The sequence below is a fragment of the Coregonus clupeaformis genome, unplaced genomic scaffold (assembly GCF_020615455.1).
Source record: "Coregonus clupeaformis isolate EN_2021a unplaced genomic scaffold, ASM2061545v1 scaf2251, whole genome shotgun sequence".
Taxonomy (NCBI): Eukaryota; Metazoa; Chordata; class Actinopteri; order Salmoniformes; family Salmonidae; genus Coregonus; species Coregonus clupeaformis.
The window spans coordinates 3,766-27,500 of NW_025535705.1; the positions used below are offsets into that span (position 1 = coordinate 3,766).

Consider the following 23,735-nt stretch of genomic DNA (forward strand, 5'->3'; position numbering starts at 1 on the left):
GTACTTGCTTAGTTCTAGTCTCACGGTACTTGTGTTGGTTCTAATGTGTACCTTTAGTCTCTTAGTCTTAATGTACTTAGTTAGTTTAATGGCACTCTAGTCATATATTATTAAGTACTTTTAGTCTTTCAGTTCTAACGGTATTTTAAAGTCTCTAATGGTACTCCTATTCTTAAGCACTATTAGTCTCTTGTCCTTTAATGATATTAGTCTTAACGGTATTCTACTTTAATGGGACTCATTTAGTTTCCATAGTTTAGTTCTTAAATACCTGTTCTTAAGTAAGTAGTTTTAATGTAATTTGAAGTTAGTCTAATGTACTTTAGTTTTTAGTTAATGTACTTTAGTTCTATGGTATATTAGTTCTTAAATGTACTTTAGTTATTAGTTCTTGTCTTTGCACGTGTACTTTAGTTCTTAGTTCTTTACGGTACCTTTGTAGTTCAGGTACTTTAGTTTTAATGGGATTAAGTTTAATGTACTTTAGTTCTACGGTTTAAGGAAGGTAGTTTAATGGTACTTGTCTTAATGTACCTTTAGAAGTTCTTTAATGTATTAGTTCGGTTCTAATGTACTTAGTTCTAGTCTCTAATGTACTCTTTGTTCGCACGGTATCGAGTGTGTAAGGTTCTTTAGTTCCTTTGACGGTACTTTAGTTCTACGGTATTTTAGTTCCTGGGTTCTTTAAGTACCTTAGTTCTTAAATGTACTTTAGTTTTTTAATGGTACTCTTGTCTCTAGTTCTAATGTGTAATTTTGTTCTTAGGGTTTAATGGGTATTTTAGTTTTTAATGTAATTTTAGTTCTTAATGTACTTTAGTTCTAATGGCATTTTGTAGTTAATGGTACTTTTGTCTTAGTTTTAATGGTATGTTTAGTTTTTAATGTAACTTTGAAGGTTTTAATGTGTACTTTAGTTTTAATGGTAACTTTAGTTCTTAGTTTTTAGGTACTTTAGTTTCAGGTACTCATTAATGCACTGTCTCAGTCCCTAACGGCAATTTCCTAGTCTCAGTCCTTAACGGGTACTCCTAGTTCCTAACGGTACCTTAGTCTCTAACGGGTACTTGTCTACGGACTGTAGTCTTAGTCTCAATGCAATTTTTAGTCTTATCGGTAATTTTTAGTTTTTAACGGGTATTAGTTCTAACGGTACTTTAGTCTCTTAGTTCCACGGTATAGTTCTGTAGTAGGTAAGTATCGTTTAATGGGTATCTTTGTTTTAACGTACTTTAGTTCTAATTTGCCTTAGTTTTAGTTCCTAATGTGTATTAGTTCTACGTACTCTAGTTTTAATGGTAATTTTTAGTTTGTACTCATTAGTTCTAGTTCTAATGGTATTTAGTCTCTTTAGTTCTAATGTAATTTAGTCCCATAGTCCTAACGGCACCCTAGTCCCTGCAGTCCCTAACGGCACCTCAGTCCTTGTCCCTAACGGCACCCTAGCCCCTAACGGCAATTCTAGTCCCCACGTAATTTGTGTCCCTAACGGCACTTGGGTCTCTAGTCTACCCAGGTCCTCTAGTCCTTGCACGTACATTGGTTCTAATGTGTATCTTGTCTCTTAGTTCTAATGTACTTAGTTCTAATGGGTAAAGTTTAAATGTACTTTTAGTTTTGTAGTAATGGGTATTTAGTTCTTAATTACTGTACTTTAGTTCTAATGTACCTTTAGTTCTACGGTACTTAGGTTCTTACCAGTTTATTAATGTAAATTAGTGTAAGTTAATGTAGGTTAGGTATAGTTTCTTAGTTCTAATGTGTATTAGTTAGTACTTTAGTTAGGTAAGAGTTCAATGTAATTTCTAGTCTCTTAGTTCTACCGGTACTTTTAGTTCTAATGGGTAATTTTAGTTTTGTAATGGGTACCTTTAGTTCTACATCTCACGACTAGAGGAGTTGGTTCTAATGGTAATTTTAGTTTTCTTAATGTATTGTTCAGGTACTCTTTGTCTTTAGTTCTAATGTGTAAGTGAACGGCACTTAGGTAACGGGAATATAACGGACCTAGTTCCTAGTCTCTAACGGGTACTTAGTTCTTAACGGTACTTAGTCTCCTAATCGGGTACTCCTAGTTCCTAACGGGCACTTAGTCTCCTAAATAATAGTTCAGTTCTTTTAACGGTATTAGTTCCCTAGTTCTACTCGGTACTTTAGTCTCTAGTTCCAGTATAGTTTAACTACTTCCTAGTTCTACCTGTACCTTGTCTCTAATGTACTTAGTTCTAGGTTTATGTGTATAGTTAGATATTAGTTCTAACGGTAGTTCTAACACTTTAGTTCACAGAATTCCTAGTCTCTCGGTTCTTGCATCGGTAACCTTGTCTCTAACGGGTACTCCTAGTTCCTAACGGGAGTACGTACCTGTCCCTAACACTCCTAGTCATCCAGGCACTCCTAGTCTCTAGTTCCACGGTACCCCTAGTCTCACCCTAACGGTACCTTGTGTCCCTGTGCAGTCAGTAACGGTACCAAAACTTAGCCTAACGGGTACAAGTCCTAACGGCACCCTAGTTCAGGTACTCTAGTTCAGGTAAGTTTAGTTATGCACCTGTCTCCACCGGTACTTCCTAGTCTCTAACGGGGTACTCTAGAAGTACCTTTTGGTTCTAAGTAGCCCTACGTACGTATCTAGTTTCCTAATGTGTACTTTAGTTCTTAGTTCTTTAATGGGTAATTTAGTTTTAATGGGTATTTAGTTCTTAATTTTATTAATTTTAGTTTTTAATGTATTAGTATCTAAATGTAATTTTGTTATTAAGATAGTTAATGTACCAAGTCCCTAGTCCCTAACGGCACCCTAGTCCCAAACGGCACTATAGTCCAATAGTCCTAGTCAATTATGTAACTTAGTCCCTAACGGGTACATTAGTTCTAAGGTACCTTGTAGTCCCTAGTCCCAACGGTACTCCTAGTCCCTAACGGCACTTAGTCTTTAACGGCACTTAGTTAACGTACTTAGTCTCTAGTCTTTAACAAAACCTTTGAAGTTTAATTACTTAGTTCAGGTACATTTAGTTAATGGTAATTTGGGTTTTTGAGGTACTTGTAGTTCTTAATGTACTCTTTAGTTTTTTAAAGTAACATTTTTTAGTTCTAACGTACTTCTAGTTCTTGACGGGTAACTTAGTTCCTAAATGTACCTTTTAGTTCTTAGTCTCTTAATGTGTACTTAGTTTTTTAATAATACTATTTAGTTCTATGGTACTTTAGTTAATGTATTTAATTCTTAATGGTAATTTTAGTTCTTAACGGCACCCAGCAGTCCTAACGGCACCCTCAGTCCCTTTGACCGCACCCTAGTCCCTAACGGCACTCCTAGTCCCTAACGGCACTCCTAGTTCCTAACGGGCACCCTAGCGTCCCTAGTCTTTAACGGGCACCCTAGTCCTAGTCCCAAACGTGCACCTTGTTCAAGCACATCCTAGTCCCTAACGGCACCTCCTAGTCCCTAGTCCTAACGGGCACCCTAGTCTCCTATCGGCACCCTAGTCCCTAACGGGCACTCCTAGTCTGGGGATCTGCAACCTGGTCCCTATCGGCATTGTGTCCTAACGGCACCCTAGTCTCTTAATGGGTACTTTTAGTTCTAAGTACTTTAGTTCTAATGCAATTTCTAGTTCTTGCACGGTAACCTTAGTTCTTGTTATCAGGTACTTGAAGACCCTAAAAGTAACGGTTCCCTAGTACCTTGTTCTGAATGTACTTGTAGAAGGGTACTTAGTTCTATAGTTTTTAGTATAGTTTTTAATGTGTACTTTAGTTTTAAAGTATTTGTTCTAATGGGTATGTTGTCTTTAGTTCTAATGTACTTTTAGTTCTAATGTGTATTTTAGTTCTAGTTCTAATGTACTTAATGCAGTACTCTTGTTTTAAGTAGAGTGGTACTAGTCTAATGTACTTTAGTTCTGTAGTTCTAATGTACTTTAGTTTTGCACGTGTACCTAGTTCTAATGTACCCCTAGTCCCTAACGGGCACTTGTTCAAGGCACTTGTAGTCCCGGTAGTCCCTAACGGCACTCCTAGTCCTTGGTCCCTAACGGCACCCTAGTCCCTAGTCCCTAACGGCACCCTAGTCCCTAGTCCCTAACGACCCTTGTCCTCAAGTCCCTAACGGGGCACTCTGTCCCCACCGCACTCCTAGTCCCAAGTCCCTAACGGCACCCTAGTCCCTAACGGCACCTCTAGTCCCAAACCGGCACCCTAGTCCCTAGTCCCCACCGGCACCCTAGTCCCTAGTCCCCACCCAGCACCTCGTAGTCCCTAACGGTACTATAGTCTCTAACGGGCACTTAGTCTCTAGTCTCTACGTACCTAGTTCTAACGGTATTTTGGTAGTCTTCACGGTACCTTTAGTCTCTTGGTTCTAACGTACCTTGTGTCTCTAGTTCCTAATGTGTAACCTGTCTCTAGTCTCTAACGGGTATCCTAGTCTCTTAGTTCTTTTACGGTAACTTTAGTTTAGTCTCTTACGGCACCCTAGTTACGGCACCTAGTCCCTGGTCCCTGGCGCCACAAATTTTCTGGCACCTAGTCCCTATGGCACTGGTCTAACGGCACCTGGTCTGGTCCTTTAACGACTAGTCCTAGTTCCTAATGGGCACCCTAGTCCCTAACTTGGCACCCTAGTCCCTATGGGGTCTTTGTTAAAAGTAGTGCAATTATAGAAGGGAACAGGTGCCATTTGGGACGGGAACTTGTATAGTTGTAACCTAGACCACGAGATCTAAGGTCAGTTTTGGCATATTTCTACCCCCACTCCTCCCAACTCCCTAAATGATTTTAGATATGTGGTTAAGTGTCCCCTATCTAGTCTGGATTACGCTCCATATATAGTGCACATTCACCAAAGCCCATAGGGAAATAGGGTATAATTTAGGATGCTCGACTATCATGAAGCAGTAACAAAGCATTGAAGAGTCTGTGGCGACGGTAAACAGGATATTCCATTGGTCCATTTATTAAAGTTAACGAGGTTGATGACTATCACTAGTCTATAAAAAGGCAAGAAATTTAAAGGGATTTGAAAAATCTTATACAAATCTCAAATGACACCACGTTCCCCTATTTAGTGCACTACGTTTGACCAGGAGTGCACAATGAAAGGGAATGGGGCATCATTTGAGACGTTGACACTATTTCTATGTGTATAAAATTCAGAACCGGCGATGACAGCTAACCCAGTTGGACAGTTAAAACAGGAAATGAGAGACCATTAATGTGATTGGCCAGTAATAACAGGAAATGAGACAGTATTAATGTATTAGCAGTTGGTTTGGTGATTGGCCAGTTATAAGAGGATAAGTGAGACAGTATTCATGTGATTGGCCAAAGAGAAGAGGATAAGGAGACGGTATTCATGTGATTGGCCAGTTATAAGAGGATATGAGACAGTATTCATGTGATTGGCCAGTTATAAGAGGATATGAGACAGTATTCATGTGGTTGTGATTATAAGTGTCAGGGATTGGCCAGTTATGTAAGAGGATATGAAGGGAAGAAAGTATTAACGTGATTGGCCAAATATAACAGGAAATAATACCTTTTTAAGTATTGACAACGTAATAAAGCATCCAAAACGAATTGATTATAGAGTTAAGGAAGAATGGACAGACAGGAGGTAGACGGGGGGGGGGGGGTTTGATGCTGAGTGGGGGGTGTGTCAGACTTTGGCCTTCTTGGCCGGGAGGTTCAGGTTGATGCTGAGGGGGGTGTGTCAGACTGGCCTTCTTGGCCGGAGGTTCAGGGTTGATGCTGAGTGGGGGGTGTGTCAGACTTTGGCCTTCTTGGCCGGAGGTTCAGGGTTGATGCTGAGTGGGGGGTGTGTCAGACTTTGGCCTTCTTGGCCGGAGGTTCAGGGTTGATGCTGACGCGAGGGACTCCGGCCGTGGGTGTGTAGGGAATACGAGATGATGTCACCTTCTTACCGATGGTCTCAATCTGCAGGAACACAGAGAGGATGCAATCTGGTTATAGTTTTGATAACGTAGTCTTACTGTGTGTGTGTGTGTGTAGGGGTGTGTACAAATTAAACCTCGCCCCAGGCTTGACTTGGTTCCTGTCTGGAACTTAGCGGGGTTTGGATTTACCGAGTAACGTACTAATCAATTACAATTCTGAGCGAATCACACGACTATGAGGCGTGGCTCTAAATCGGCAGGGGAGAGCCTGAGTCAGTTGTATAATATAGGAAATCGGCAGTCAAAATAGATGTTCTATCACATAACCTTTATTTTTGGGAAGCGCAGTTGATTCCGGGGTAGAGTTCGCCATGAAAAGTTTAAGTGTAGCCAAACTATTTTAGAGCGAGAGAGAGGTGAGAGAGTGTGTGTGTACGGGGAAGTGTACCTGAAGCCAATGTTCTGCAGAGCGGGGTGAAGTTGGTCCAAGGCGACGTGCCGTCCAAAGAAACGCTGGCTTCAACATGTGGTCATATATCCTCTCATAATCCAGATCTCTACACACACACACACACACACAGTTGATGTTAGGTGTTTAAAGGATAGGAGTAGTGTGTGTGTGTGTGTTCCTGTGTGTGTGTGTGTGTGTGTGTGTGTGTGTGTGTCTCTCTCACCCTGAACATGTCCCACTCGGTGCAGATGACCTAGCAGGCTTGGGCCCTGACAGGCCTGGTAGGGATCCACTGATACTGTGATTCAGCTCGGACACTACAATACACAGATACAACGTTAGCACAGACACTGTGACCAGCTCGGAAACTACAATACACAGATACAACGTTACATAGACACTGTGACCAGCTCTCGCCACTACAATACACAGATACAACGTTACATAGACACTGTGACCAGCTCGGACACTACAATACACAGATACAACGTCACACAGACACCTTGTGACTAGCTCGGACACTACAATACACAGATACAACGTTACAATAGACACTGTGACCAGCTCGACACACAATACACAGATACAACGTTACACAGACACTGTGACCAGCTCGGACACTACAATACACAGATACAACGTTAGCATAGACACTGTGACCAGCTCCGCCACTACAATACACAGATACAACGTTACACAGACACTGTGACCAGCTCGGACACTACAATACACAGATACAACGTTACATAGCACACTGTGACCAGCTCGGACACTACAATACAGATAACGTTACATAGACACTGTGACCAGCCTCGGACACTACAATACACAGATACAACGTTACATAGACACTGTGACCAGCTCGACACTGCAATACACAGATACAACGTTACATAGACACTTTGACCAGCTCGACACTGAGCAATACACAGATACAACGTTACATAGACACTGTGACCAGCTCGGACACTACAATAACACAGATACAACGTTGGCATAGACACTGTGACCAGCTCGGACACTGCAATACACAGATACAACGTTACATAGACACTGTGACCAGCTCGGACACTAAGCAATACAGATACAACGTTACATAGACACTGTGACCAGCTCGGACACTACAATACACAGAGTCTAACGTTACGCATAGACACTGTATGACCAGCTCGACACAGCAATACACAGATACAACGTTAAGCCAGACACTGTGACCAGCTCATGATACTACAATACACAGATAAACTTACATAGATACTGAGAACAGCTCGGACACTACAATACATAGATACAACAGATAGACACTGTGACCAGCTCGGACACTACAATACACAGATACAAACGTTACAGACACTGAGACCAGCTCGGACACTACAATACAAGATACAACGTTACATAGACACTGTGACCAGCTCGGACACTACAATGACACAGATAACGTTGCATAGACACTGTGACCAGCTCGGACACTACAATGTACACAGAAACAACGTTACATAGACACTGTGACCAGCTCGGACACTACAATACACAGATACAACGTTACATAGACACTGTGACCAGCTCGGACACTAAACAATACACAGATACAACGTTATAGGACACTGTGACCAGCTCGGACACTACAATCACACAGATACAACGTTACACAGACACTGTGACCAGCTCGGACACTACAATACACAGATACAACGTCACATAGACACTGAGACCAGCTTGGAACACTAAAATACACAGATACAACGTCACACAGACACTGTGCAGCTCCGGATACTACAATACACAGATACAACGTTACACAGACACTGTGACCAGCTCGGACACTACAATACACAGATACAACGTTAGCACAGACACTGCTGACCAGCTCGGACACTCTACAATACACAGATAAACGTCACACAGACACTGTGACCAACTCGGACACTACAATACACAGATACAACGTCACATAGACACTGTGACCAGCTCGGACACTACAATACACAGATACAACGTTACACAGACACTGTGACCAGCTCGGACACTACAATGCCACAGATACAAAAACGTTGACACAGACACTGTGACCAGCTCGGACACTACAATACACAGATACAACGTTACAAAGACACTGTGACCAGCTCGGACACTACAATACACAGATACAACGTCACATAGACACTGTGACCAGCTCGGACACTACAATACAGATACAACGTTAGCACAGACATGTGACAGCTCGGACACTACAATACACAATACAACGTTACACAGACACTGTGACCAGCTCGGGCACACTAGCAATACACAGATACAACGTTACATAGACACTGTGACCAGCTTTCGGACACTACAATACACAGATACAACGTTACATAGACACTGCTTGACCAGCACAGACACTACAATACACAGATAACGTTACACAGACACTGTGACCAGCTCGGACACTACAATACACAGATACAACGTTACACAGACACTGTGACCAGCCTGACACTACAATACACAGATACAACGATTACATAGACACTGTGACCAGCTCGGCACACTACAATACACAGATAACGTTAACAGACACTGTGACCAGCTCGGACACTACAATACACAGATACAACGTTACATAGACACTGTGACCAGCACAGACACTACAATACACAGATACAATGTTACACAGACACTGTGACCAGCTCGGACACTACAATACACAGATACAACGTTACACAGACACTGTGACCAGCTCGGACACTACAATACACAGATACAACGTTACATAGACACTGTGACCAGCACAGACACTACAATACACAGATACAATCGTTACATAGACACTGTGACCAGTCTCCGGGACACTACAATACACAGATACAACGTTACATAGACACTGTGACCCCCTCCCCTCCTCCCTCCTCCTCATCCTCCCTCCTCCTCCTCCTTCCCTCCTCCCTCCTCATCCTCCCTCCTCCCTCCCCCTGCCTCCTCCTCCTTCTCCTCCCTCCCCCTCCTTCTCCTCCTCCTCTCTCTCCCTCCTTCGCTACCCCCTCCTCCTCCTCCTCCCTCCCTCCCTCATCCTCCTTCTCCTCCCTCCTCCTCCTCCCTCCCTTCTCCTCCTCTCCCTCCTCCTCCTCCCTCCTCCCTCCTCCTCCTCCCTCCCTTCTCCCTCCTCCTCCTCCTACCTCTGTGAGGGTCTTCAGAGATGTGTGGTTGAGAGGTCCAGGGGACATGATCGTTCCTTCAGAACTTTCGGTCGTAGATGTGGAGCTTGGCTCCCTCATCCAGCAGGTACTGAGATATATAGATACTAGAAGACTCCCTGGGAGAGACACACACAGGGTTACACACACACACACAGGGTTACACACACACACACAGGGTTACACACACACACACACACACACACACACAGGGTTACACACACAGGGTTGACACACACACAGGGTTACACACACAACAACACACACACACACACACACAGGGTTCACAACACAGGGTTAACCACAGCACACACACACACACACACACAGGGTTAACACACAGGGTTACACACACACACACACACAGTGGGTTGGCACACACACACACACACAGGGTCACACACACACACATATTTTACATTTGACCCATTTACCAGGCACTCTTATCCAGAGAGACTTACAGGAGCAATTTAGGTTAAGTGCCATCTCTCAAGGGCACAGACCAATTTTTCACCTGAGTACGAAGATTGGAACCAGCGACCTGTCAGGTACTGGTAACAATGTTAAAAAGAATCCACTAGGCTACCTGCCACCCCATAATATGAATGATTAACTCTGGGGGAAGGTGAATGTGTGTTCATATGTCAAGGTTCAAGAGACAGGCACTCCTTTACCCCCACACGCCCCATGATTAACCTGACGAGAGAGAGAGAGAGAGAGAGAGAGAAAAAAAGGAGAGAGAGTGAGAGAGAAGTAGAGAGAGAGAGAGAGAGAAGTAGAGAGAGAGGGGGGGAGGGAGAGAGAGAGAGAGAGAGAGAGAGAGGAGAGGAGAGAGAGAGAGTAGAGAAAAGAGAGAGAGAGAGAGAGAAGGGAGAGAGAGAGAGAGAGAGAGAGAGAGAGAGAGAGAGAGAGAGAGAGAGAGAGAGAAATTGATGTTTCAAAAAGAGGAGAGAGGGAAGGAGGAGGAGAGGAGAAGATTAGAAGAGAGGGAAGACGTACCTGGTATCTCCAGTGTCTTTCTTAAAGGAGAATCCCAGCAGAGCGATCTTCTTCCCTGTGACTGTGTTGAATAGACAGTCAATGATACGACACGCAAACCTCCTCCGTTGGTACTCATTCATATCAATCACCTGGAGAGAGGGAGGAGGGGGAGAGGGGGGGGAGATGGTTCATCTTTGGGATGTCCAAGATAGTGATGACACGTTTCAAGTTGATGGGCCACTGTGGAGTGGATTCACAGTGGTTTAGATGGGCCACTGTGGAGTGGATTCACAGTGGTTTAGATGGGCCACTGTGGAGTGGATTCACAGTGGTTTAGATGGGCCACTGTGGAGTGGATTCACAGTGGTTTAGATGGGCCACTGTGGAGTGGATTCACAGTGGTTTAGATGGGCCACTGTGGAGTGGATTCACAGTGGTTTAGATGGGCCACTGTGGAGTGGATTCACAGTGCTTTAAAATGGACACGTAAAATCACATTTTTGATTTGTCAATAACTCAGCCATCTCTTGACCCTTTAGACATGTACCATGTGCCTACATTCCAAATGTGTTGTCATTTGGTCGTATGGTTCATAAGAATAAGTATTCTTAGCATATATTTTTTGCATATTAGTGTGTGTGTTAATCTACTGGTCTAATGTGGCCGTTTGAACGCGTCAATGTTATTTCCTCAATCTCTTTATGTGATGAACCCAAAGACCACATTTGGAGTGAATTCCCACGACTTTAGTCCGTTCTTTGACCCCCTTTTATTATTTATTGATGTATCTTAATTGTTTTGTACTGAATCCCTGGACTGGGTCTGCCCCACACACTCCCCTGGACTACCCACACTCCCTGGACTCTCACCCACACCCCTGGACTCTACCCACACTCCCTGGACTCTACCCCCACACTCCCTGACGACTCTACCCCCACACTCCCTGGACTCTACCCCCACACTCCCTGGACTCTACCCACACACTCCTGGACTCTACCCACACACTCCTGGACTCTACCCACACACTCCTAGACCTACCCACACACTCCCTGGACTCTACCCACACACTCACTAGACTCTACCCCACACTCCCTGGACTCTACCCACACACTCACTAGACTCTACCCACACACTCCTGGACTCTACCCACACACTCCCTGGACTCTACCCACACACTCCCTGGACTCTACCCACACAACTCACTGGACTCTACCCACACTCCCTGGACTCTACCCACACACCTCCTGGACTCTACCCACACACTCCTGGATACCCACACACTCCCTGGACTCTACCCACACACCCCTGGACTCTACCCCCCACACTCCCTGGACTCTACCCACACACTCCTGGACTACCCACACACTCCTGGACTCTACCCACACACTCCCTGGACTCTACCCACACTCCCTGGACTCTACCCCCACACTCCCTGGACTCTACCCCACACTCCCTGGACTCTACCCACACACTCCCTGGAACCCACACATGACTCTACCCACACTCCCTGGACTCTACCCACACACTCCCTGGACTCTACCCGCACACTCCCTGGACTCTACCCACACACACTCCTGGGACCCTACCCCACACTCCCTGGACTCTGCACCCACACACTCCCTGGACTCTCACCGACACACTCCCTGACTCTACCCACACTCGCTGGACTACCCCACACTCCCTGGACTCTACCCACACACTCACTAGACTCTACCCACACACTTCCTGGACTCTACCCCACACTCCCTGGACTCTACCCACACACTCCTGGACTCTACCCACACACTTCCTGGACTACCCACACTCCTGGACTCTACCCACACACACTCCCTGGCACTCTACCCCACACTCCCTGGACTCTACCCCCACACTCCCTGGACTCTACCCCCACACTCCTGGACTCTACCCACACACTCCTGGACTCTACCCCACACTCCCTGGACTCTACCCCCACACTCCTGGACTCTACCCCACACTCCCTGGACTCTACCCCCACACTCTGGACTCTACCCCACACTCCCCTGGACTCTACCCACACTCCCTGGACTCTACCCACACACTCCCTGGACTCTACCACACACTCCCTGGACTCTACCCACACACTCCCTGGACTCTACCCACACACTCCCTGGACTCTACCATCCACACTCCTGGACTCTACCACACACTCCCTGGACTCTACCCACACCCCTGGACCTACCCACAACTCCCTGGACTCACTCCACACACTCCCTGGACTCTACCCACACACTTCCTGGACTCTACCCACACTCTGACTACCCTCCCTGGACTCTACCCCACACTCCTGGACTCTACCCCCCACACTCCTGGACTCTACCCACACATCCCTGGACTCTACCCACACTCCCTGGACTCTACCCACACACTCCCTGGACTCTACCCACACTCCCTGGACTCTACCCACACACTCCCTGGACTCTACCCCCACACACTCCCTGGACTCTACCCCACACACTCCCCTGGACTCTCTACCCTCACACTCCCTGGACTCTACCCACACTCCCTGGACTCTACCCACACACTCCCTGGACTCTACCCACACTCCCTGGACTCTACCCCACACTCCTAGACTCTACCCACACACTCCCTGGACTCTACCCCACACTCCCTGGACTCTACCCACACTCCCTGGACTCTACCCACAACTCCCTGGACTACCCACACTCCCTGGACTCTACCCACACACTCCCTGGACTCTACCCCCACACTCCTCTGGACTCTAACCCCACACTCCTGGACTCTACCCACACACTCCCCGGACTCTACCCCCACACTCCCCTGGACTCTACCCCACACTCCCTGGACTCTACCCCCACACTCCCTGGACTCTACCCCCACACTCCCTGGACTCTACCCCACACTCCCTGGACTCTACCCCCACACTCCCTGGACTCTACCCCCACACTCCCTGGACTCTACCCCCACACTCCTGGACTCTACACACACTCCCTGGACTCTACCCACACACTCCTGGACTCTACCCACACACTCCTGGACTCTACCCACACACTCCCTGGACTCTACCCACACACTCCCTGGACTCTACCCACACACTCCCTGGACTCTACCCACACACTCCCTGGACTCTACCCACACACTCCTGGACTCTACCCACACACTCCTGGACTCTACCCACACACTCACTGACTCTACCCACACTCCCTGGACTCTACCCACACACTCCCTGGACTCTACCCACACACACACTGACTCTACCCACACACTCCCTGGACTCCTAACCCCACACTCCCCCTGGGCTCTACCCACACACTCCCTGGACTCTACCCACCTCCTGGACTCTACCCAGCACACTCCCTGGACTCTACCCCACACACACACTGGACTCACCCACACACTCCCTGGACTCTAACCCCACACTCCCCTGGGCTCTACCACACACTCCCTGGACTCTGCCCACACTCCCTGGGCTCTACCCACACACTCACTGGACTCTACCCACACACTCACTGGACTCTACCCCACTCACTGGACTCTACCCCCACACTCACTGGACCTACCCCACACTCACTGGACTCTACCCACACACTCCCCTGGACCACCCACACACTCCCTGGACTCTACCCACACACTCCCTGGACTCTACACCACACTCCTGGACTCTACCCACACTCCCTGGACTCTACCCACACTCCCTGGACTCTACCACACACTCACGACTCTACCCACTCACTGGACTCTACCACACACTCACTGACTCTACCCCCACACTCACTGGACTCTACCCACACACTCCCTGGACTCTACCCATCACACCCTGGACTCTACCCACACTCCCTGGACTCTACCCACACACTCCCTGGACTCTACCCACACTCCCTGGACTCTACCACACACTCCCTGGACTCTACCCACACACTCCCTGGACTCTACCCCCCACACTCCTGGACTCTACCCACACACTCCCTGGACTCTACCCACACACTCCCTGGACTCTACCCCCACACTCCCTGGACTACCCCTAGACTCTACCCACACACTCCCTGGACTCTACCCACACACTCCCTGGACTCTACCCCCCACACTCCCTGGACTCTACCCCCACACTCCCTGGACTCTACCCCACACTCCCTGGACTCTACCCCCACACTCCCTGGACTCTACCCCCCACACTCCCTGGACTCTACCCCACACTCCCTGGACTCTACCCCCACACTCCCTGGACTCTACCCACACACTCCCTGGACTCTACCCACACACTTCCTGGACTCTACCCACACCTCCTGGACTCTACCCACACACTCCCTGGACTCTACCCACACACTCCCTGGACTCTACCACACACTCCCTGGACTCTACCACACACTCCCTGGACTCTACCCACACACTCCCTGGACTCTAACCACACACTCCCTGGACTCTACCCACACACTCACTGGACTCTACCCACACTCCCTGGACTCTACCCCATACTCCTGGACTCTACCCACACACACACTGGACTCTACCCACACACTCCCTGGACTCTAACCCACACTCCCCCTGGGCTCTACCACACACTCCCTGGACTCTACCCACACTCCCTGGACTCTACCCACACACTCCCTGGACTCTACCCACACACACACTGGACTCTAACTCTACACTCCCCTGGGCTCTACCCACACACTCCCTGGACTCTACCCACACTCCTGGGCTCTACCCACACACTCACTGGACTCTACCCACACACTACTGGACTCTACCCACTCACTGGACTCTACCCCACACTCACTGGACTCTACCCCCACACTCACTGGACTCTACCCACACACTCCCTGGACTCTACCCACACACTCCCTGGACTCTACCCACACACTCCCTGGACTCTACCCACACTCCTGGACTCTACCCACACTCCCTGGACTCTACCCACACTCCCTGGACTCTACCCACACACTCACTGGGACTCTACCACACTCACTGGACTCTACCACACACACTCACTGGACTCTACCCACACACTCACTGGACTCTACCACACACTCCCTGGACTCTACCCACACACTCCCTGGACTCTACCACACTCCCTGGACTCTACCCACACACTCCCTGGACTCTACCCACACTCCCTGGACTCTACCCACACTCCTGGACTCTACCCACACACTCCCTGGACTCTACCCCACACACTCCCTTGGACTCTACCCACACACTCCCTGGACTCTACCCCCACACTCCCTGGACTCTACCCACACTCCCTGGACTCTACCCACCCACTCACTGGACTCTACCCACACTCCCTGGACTCTACCCACACACTCCCTGGACTCTACCCACACACTCACTGGACTCTACCCACACACTCACTGGACTCTACCCACACACTCACTGGACTCTACCCACACACTCACTGGACTCTACCCACACACTCACTGGACTCTACCCACACACTCACTGGACTCTACCCCACACTCACTGGACTCTACCCCCACACTCACTGGACTCTACCCCCACACTCACTGGACTCTACCCACACACTCCTGGGCTCTACCCACACTCCCTGGACTCTACCCACACTCCCTGGACTCTACCCACACACTCCCTGGACTCTACCCACACACACACTGGACTCTACCCACACACCCTGGACTCTAACCTCATCACTCCCCTGGACTCTACCCACACACTCCTGGACTCTACCCACACTCCTGGGCTCTACCCACACACTCACTGGACTCTACCCACACTCACTGGACTCTACCCACTCACTGGACTCTACCCCCCACACTCACTGGACTCTACCCCCACACTCACTGGACTCTACCCACACACTCCCTGGACTCTACCCACACACTCCTGGACTCTACCCACACACTCACTGGACTCTACCACACACTCCCTGGACTCTACCCACACTCCCTGGACTCTACCCACACTCCTGGACTCTACCCACACACTCACTGGACTCTACCCACTCACTGGACTCTACCCACACACCCCTGGACTCTACCCCCACACTCACTGGACTCTACCCACACACTCCCTGGACTCTACCCACACACTCCTGGACTCTAACCCCACACTCCCCGACTCTACCCCACACACTCCTGGACTCTACCCCCACACTCCCTGGACTCTACCCCCACACTCCCTGGACTCTACCCCCACACTCCTGGACTCTACCCCCACACTCCTGGACTCTACCCCCACACTCCCTGGACTACCCCACACTCCCTGGACTCTACCCCCACACTCCCTGGACTCTACCCACACACTCCCTGGACTCTACCCACACACTCCCTGGACTCTACCCACACACTCCCTGGACTCTACCCACACACTCCCTGGACTCTACCCACACACTCCCTGGACTCTACCCCCACACTCCCTGGACTCTACCCACACACTCCCTGGACTCTACCCACACACTCCCTGGACTACCCACACTCCCTGGACTCTACCCACACACCTCCTGGACTACCCACACTCCTGGACTCTACCCACACACTCCCTGGACTCTACCCACACTCCCTGGACTCACCACACTCCCAGACTCTACGCACACACTCCGGACTCACCCTGGACCCACACACTCCCTGGACTCTACCCACACACTCCCTGGACTCTACCCACACACTCACTGGACTCTACCCACACTCCCTGGACTCTACCCACACACTCCCTGGACTCTACCCACACACTCCCTGGACTCTACCCACACACTCCCTGGACTCTAACCCCACACTCCCCCTGGGCTCTACCCACACACTCCCTGGACTCTACCACACTCCTGGACTCTACCCACACACTCCCTGGACTCTACCCCCATACTCCCTGACTCTACCCACACTCACTGGACTCACCCACACACTTCCTGGACTCTACCCACACACTCCCTGGACTCTACCCACACACTCCTGGACTATACCCACACACTCCCTGGACTCTACCCACACACTCCCTGGACTCTACCCACACACTCACTGGACTCTACCACACACACTCACTGGACTCTACCCACACACCCACTAGACTCTACCCACACACTCCCTGGACTCTACCCACACACTCCCTGGACTCTACCCCCACACTCCCTGGACTCTACCCACACTCCCCTGGGCTCTACTCCACACTCCTGGACTCTACCACCACTCCCCTGGACTCTACCCCCACACTCCCTGGGCTCTACCCACACACTCCTGGGCTCTACCCACACACTCCCCTGGACTCTACCCACACACACTCCCTGGACTCTACCCACACACTCCCTGGACTCTACCCACCCACTCACTGGACTCTACCCACACTCTGGACTCTACCCACACTCCCTGGACTCTACCCACACACTCCCTGGACTCTACCCACACACTCCCTGGACTCTACCCACACACTCCCTGGACTCTACCCACACACTCCCTGGACTCTACCCACACACTCACTGGACTCTACCCACACACTCACTGACTCTACCCACACACTCACTGGACTCTACCACACACTCACTGGACTCTACCCACACACTCACTGGACTCTACCCACACACTCACTGGACTCTACCCACACACTCACTGGACTCTACCCACACACTCACTGGACTCTACCCACACTCCCTGGACTCTACCCACACACTCCCTGGACTCTACCCACACTCCCTGGGCTCTACCCACACACTCACTGGACTCTACCCACACACTCACTGGACTCTTACACACTCACTGGGACTCCACTCACTGGACTCTACCCACACACTCACTGGACTCTACCCACACACTCCCTGGACTCTACCCACAATCCCTGGACTCTACCCACACTCCCTGGACCTACCCACACACTCCCTGGACTCTACCCACACACTCCCTGGACTCTACCCACACACTCCCCTGGACTCTACCCCCACACTCCCTGGACTCTACCGACACACTCCCTGGACTCTACCCACACACTCCCTGGACTCTACCCACACACTCCCTTGACTCTACCCACACACTCACTGGACTCCTACCCCCATACTCCCTGGACTCTACCCACACTCCTTGGACTCTACCCACACTCCCTGGACTCTACCCACACTCCCTGGACTCTACCCACACTCCCTGGACTCTACCCACACACTCCTAGACTCTACCCACACACTCACTAGACTCTACCCACACACTCACTAGACTCTACCCACACACTCACTAGACTCTACCCACACACTCACTAGACTCTACCCACACACTCACTAGACTCTACCCACACACTCACTGGACTCTACCCACACACTCACTAGACTCTACCCACACACTCACTAGACTCTACCCACACACTCACTGGACTCTACCCACACACTCCCTGGACTCTACCCACACACTCACTAGACTCTACCCACACACTCCCTGGACTCTACCCACACACTCCCTGGACTCTACCCACACACTCCTGGACTCTACCCACACACTCACTAGACTCTACCCACACACTCACTAGACTCTACCCACACACTCACTAGACTCTACCCACACACTCACTGGACTCTACCCACACACTCCCTGGACTCTACCCACACACTCACTGGACTCTACCCACACACTCACTAGACTCTACCCACACACTCACTGGACTCTACCCCCACACTCCTGGACTCTACCCACACACTCCCTGGACTCTAACCCCACACTCCCTGGACTCTAACCCCACACTCCTGGACTCTAACCCCACTCCCCCTGGGCTCTACCCACACACCCTGGACTCTACCCACACTCACTGGACTCTACCCACACACACTCACTGGACTCTACCCACACACTCACTGGACTCTACCCACACACTCACTGGACTCTACCCACACACTCCCTGGACTCTACCCACACACTCACTGGACTCTACCCCCATACTCCCTGGACTCTACCCACACTCTTGGACTCTACCCACACTCCCTGGACTCTACCCACACTCCCTGGACTCTACCCACACTCCCTGGACTCTACCCACACACCCTAGACTCTACCCACACACTCCCTAGACTCTACCCACACACTCACTAGACTCTACCCACACACTCACTGGACCTACCCACACACTCCCTGGACTCTACCCACACACTCACTGGACTCTACCCACACACTCACTGGACTCTACCCACACACTCACTGGACTCACAAACTACGACTCACCACACACTCACTGGACTCTACCCACACACTCACTGGACTCTACCCACACACTCACTGGACTCTACCCACACACTCACTGGACTCTACCCACACACTCACTGGACTCTACCCACACACTCACTGGACTCTACCCACACACTCACTGGACTCTACCCACACTCCCTGGACTCTACCACACACTCCCTGGACTCTACCCACACTCCTGGGCTCTACCCACACACTTCACTGGACTCTACCCACACACTCACTGGACTCCACTCACTGGACTCTACCCACACACTCACTGGACTCTACCCACACACTCCCTGGACTCTACCCACACTCCTGGACTCTACCCACACTCCCTGGACTCTACCCACACACTCCCTGGACTCTACCCACACTCCCTGGACTCTACCCACACACCTGGACTCTACCCACACACTCCCTGGACTCTACCCACACACTCCCTGGACTCTACCCACACACTCCCTGGACTCTACCCACTCTCCCTGGACTCTACCCACACACTCCCTGGACTCTACCCACACACCCTGGACTCTACCCACACACTCCCTGGACTCTACCCCCATACTCCCTGGACTCTACACACTCTCCTGGACTCTACCCACACACTCCCTGGACTCTACCCACACTCCCTGGACTCTACCCACACTCCCTGGACTCTACCCACACTCCCCTGGACTCTACCCCCACACTCCCTGGACTCTACCCCCACACTCCCTGGACTCTACCCCACACTCCCTGGACTCTACCCACAACTCCCTGGACTCTACCCACACACTCCCTGGACTCTACCCACACACTCACTGGACTCTACCCCATACTCCCTGGACTCTACCCACACTCCTTGGGACTCTACCCACACTCCCCTGGACTCTACCCACACTCCCTGGACTCTACCCACACTCCCTGGACTCTACCCACACTCCCCTGGACTCTACCCACACACTCCTAGACTCTACCCACACACTCCTAGACTCTACCCACACACTCACTAGACTCTACCCACACACTCACTAGACTCTACCCACACACTCACTAGACTCTACCCACACACTCACTAGACTCTACCCACACACTCACTGGACTCTACCCACACACTCACTAGACTCTACCCACACACTCACTAGACTCTACCCACACACTCCCTGGACTCTACCCACACTCCCTGGACTCTACCCACACACTCACTAGACTCTACCCACACACTCCCTGGACTCTACCCACACACTCCCTGGACTCTACCCACACACTCCCTGGACTCTACCCACACACCCACTAGACTCTACCCACACACTCACTAGACTCTACCCACACACTCACTAGACTCTACCCACACACTCACTAGACTCTACCCACACACTCACTGGACTCTACCCACACACTCCCTGGACTCTACCCACACACTCACTGGACTCTACCCACACACTCACTAGACTCTACCCACACACTCACTGGACTCTACCCCCCACACTCCCTGGACTCTACCCACACACTCCCTGGACTCTACCCACACACTCCCTGGACTCTAACCCCACACTCCCTGGACTCTAACCCCACTCCCCCTGGGCTCTACCCACACACTCCCTGGACTCTACCCACACTCCCTGGACTCTACCCACACACTCACTGGACTCTACCCACACACTCACTGGACTCTACCCACACACTCACTGGACTCTACCCCACACACTCACTGGACTCTACCCACACACTCACTGGACTCTACCCCCATACTCCCCTGGACTCTACCCACACTCCTTGGACTCTACCCACACTCCCTGGACTCTACCCACACTCCCTGGACTCCTACCCACACACTCCTGGACTCTACCCCCACTCCCTGGACTCTACCCCCACACTCCCTGGACTCTACCCACACACTCACTAGACTCTACCCACACACTCACTAGACTCTACCCACACACTACTAGACTCTACCCACACACTCACTGAGACTCTACCCACACACTCACTAGACTCTACCCACACACTCACTGGACTCTACCCACACACTCCCTGGACTCTACCCACACACTCACTGGACTCTACCCACACACTCACTGGACTCTACCCCCACACTCCCTGGACTCTACCCCCACACTCCCTGGACTCTACCCACACTCCCTGGACTCTACCCACACTCCCTGGACTCTACCCACACTCCCTGGACTCTACCCACACTCCCTGGACTCTATCCACACTCCCTGGACTCTACCCACACTCCCTGGACTCTACTCAGTACTGGTACCACTGCACATTGACTCAGTACTGGTACCCCTGCACATTGACTCAGTACTGGTACCACTGCACATTGACTCAGTACTGGTACCCCTGCACATTGACTCAGTACTGGTTCTCCTACACATTCACTCAGTACTGGTACCCCTGCACATTGACTCAGTACCGGTACCCCTGCACATTGACTCAGTACTGGTACTCCTGCACATTGACTCAGTTAATATGTGTCTTCCTTTTTAACTCTGCCCTGTTGGTAATGGGCTCGTCAGTCAGCATTTCACTGTAAAGTCTACACCTGTTGTATTCTGCGCAGGTGATCAATAAAATGTGATTTGAAGAAGATTTTGTATGATTATTTTAAGCATTAGCGTTACATAGTCAATAGTGAATCGCTAATAGTTTCCTTCTTTTTTTTTTTTCTCGCCAAATGTAACATGGTTCGTCATGGTGATGTCTTTGATGACCCTGAAGAGTTTCACGGTGATTGGCCACTGGGAAGTGGATTTACATGGACACGTAAAATCTGATTTCCTGATTTATCAATAACTCAGCCATCTCGTACAAAGTTTCAAGTCTCCAGGTCAAACAGGGTGACGGATATGAGGGTTTAAGTGAGACTGATTATAACAGCGCCACCTATAGGCCAATCGGTGCCATTCTTTTTGACCAAGTTACTCATGGCGTCTAGTTTCTGTGTGGCAAATTAGAAACAAAGTTACCAATCTATGCTGGAGTTATCTGACCACGTCAAGACAAAGTTACCAATCTATGCTGGAGTTATCTGACCACGTCAAGACAAAGTTACCAATCTATGCTGGAGTTATCTGACCACGTCAAGACAAAGTTACCAATCTATGCTGGGAGTTATCTGACCACGCCAAGACAAAGTTACCAATCTATGCTGGAGTTATCTGACCACGTCAAGACAAAGTTACCAATCTATGCTGGAGTTATCTGACCACGTCAAGACAAAGTTACCAATCTATGCTGGAGTTATCTGACCACGTCAAGACAAAGTTACCAATCTATGTTGGAGTTATCTGACCACGTCAAGACAAAGTTACCAATCTATGCTGGAGTTATCTGACCACGTCAAGACAAAGTTACCAATCTATGCTGGAGTTATCTGACCACGTCAAGACAAAGTTACCAATCTATGCTGGAGTTATCTGACCACGTCAAGACAAAGTTACCAATCTATGCTGGAGTTATCTGACCACGTCAAGACAAAGTTACCAATCTATGCTGGAGTTATCTGACCACGTCAAGACAAAGTTACCAATCTATGCTGGAGTTATCTGACCACGTCAAGACAAAGTTACCAATCTATGCTGGAGTTATCTGACCACGCCAAGACAAAGTTACCAATCTATGCTGGAGTTATCTGACCACGTCAAGACAAAGTTACCAATCTATGCTGGAGTTATCTGACCACGTCAAGACAAAGTTACCAATCTATGCTGGAGTTATCTGACCACGTCAAGACAAAGTTACCAATCTATGCTGGAGTTATCTGACCACGCCAAGACAAAGTTACCAATCTATGCTGGAGTTATCTGACCACGTCAAGACAAAGTTACCAATCTATGCTGGAGTTATCTGACCACGTCAAGACAAAGTTACCAATCTATGCTGGAGTTATCATGACCACGTCAAGACAAAGTTACCAATCTATGCTGGAGTTATCTGACCACGTCAAGACAAAGTTACCAATCTATGCTGGAGTTATCTGACCACGTCAAGACAAAGTTACCAATCTATGTTGGAGTTATCTGACCACGTCAAGACAAAGTTACCAATCTATGTTGGAGTTATCTGACCACGTCAAGACAAAGTTACCAATCTATGTTGGAGTTATCTGACCACG

At 49.7% G+C, this 23,735-nt stretch overlaps 1 pseudogene; it reads right to left on the reverse strand.

Moving 5' to 3' along the window:
* Nucleotides 1-5,817: 5,817 nt before the first annotated feature.
* Nucleotides 5,818-23,735, reverse strand: part of LOC121564260 — a 28,047-nt pseudogene continuing 10,129 nt past the window's right edge.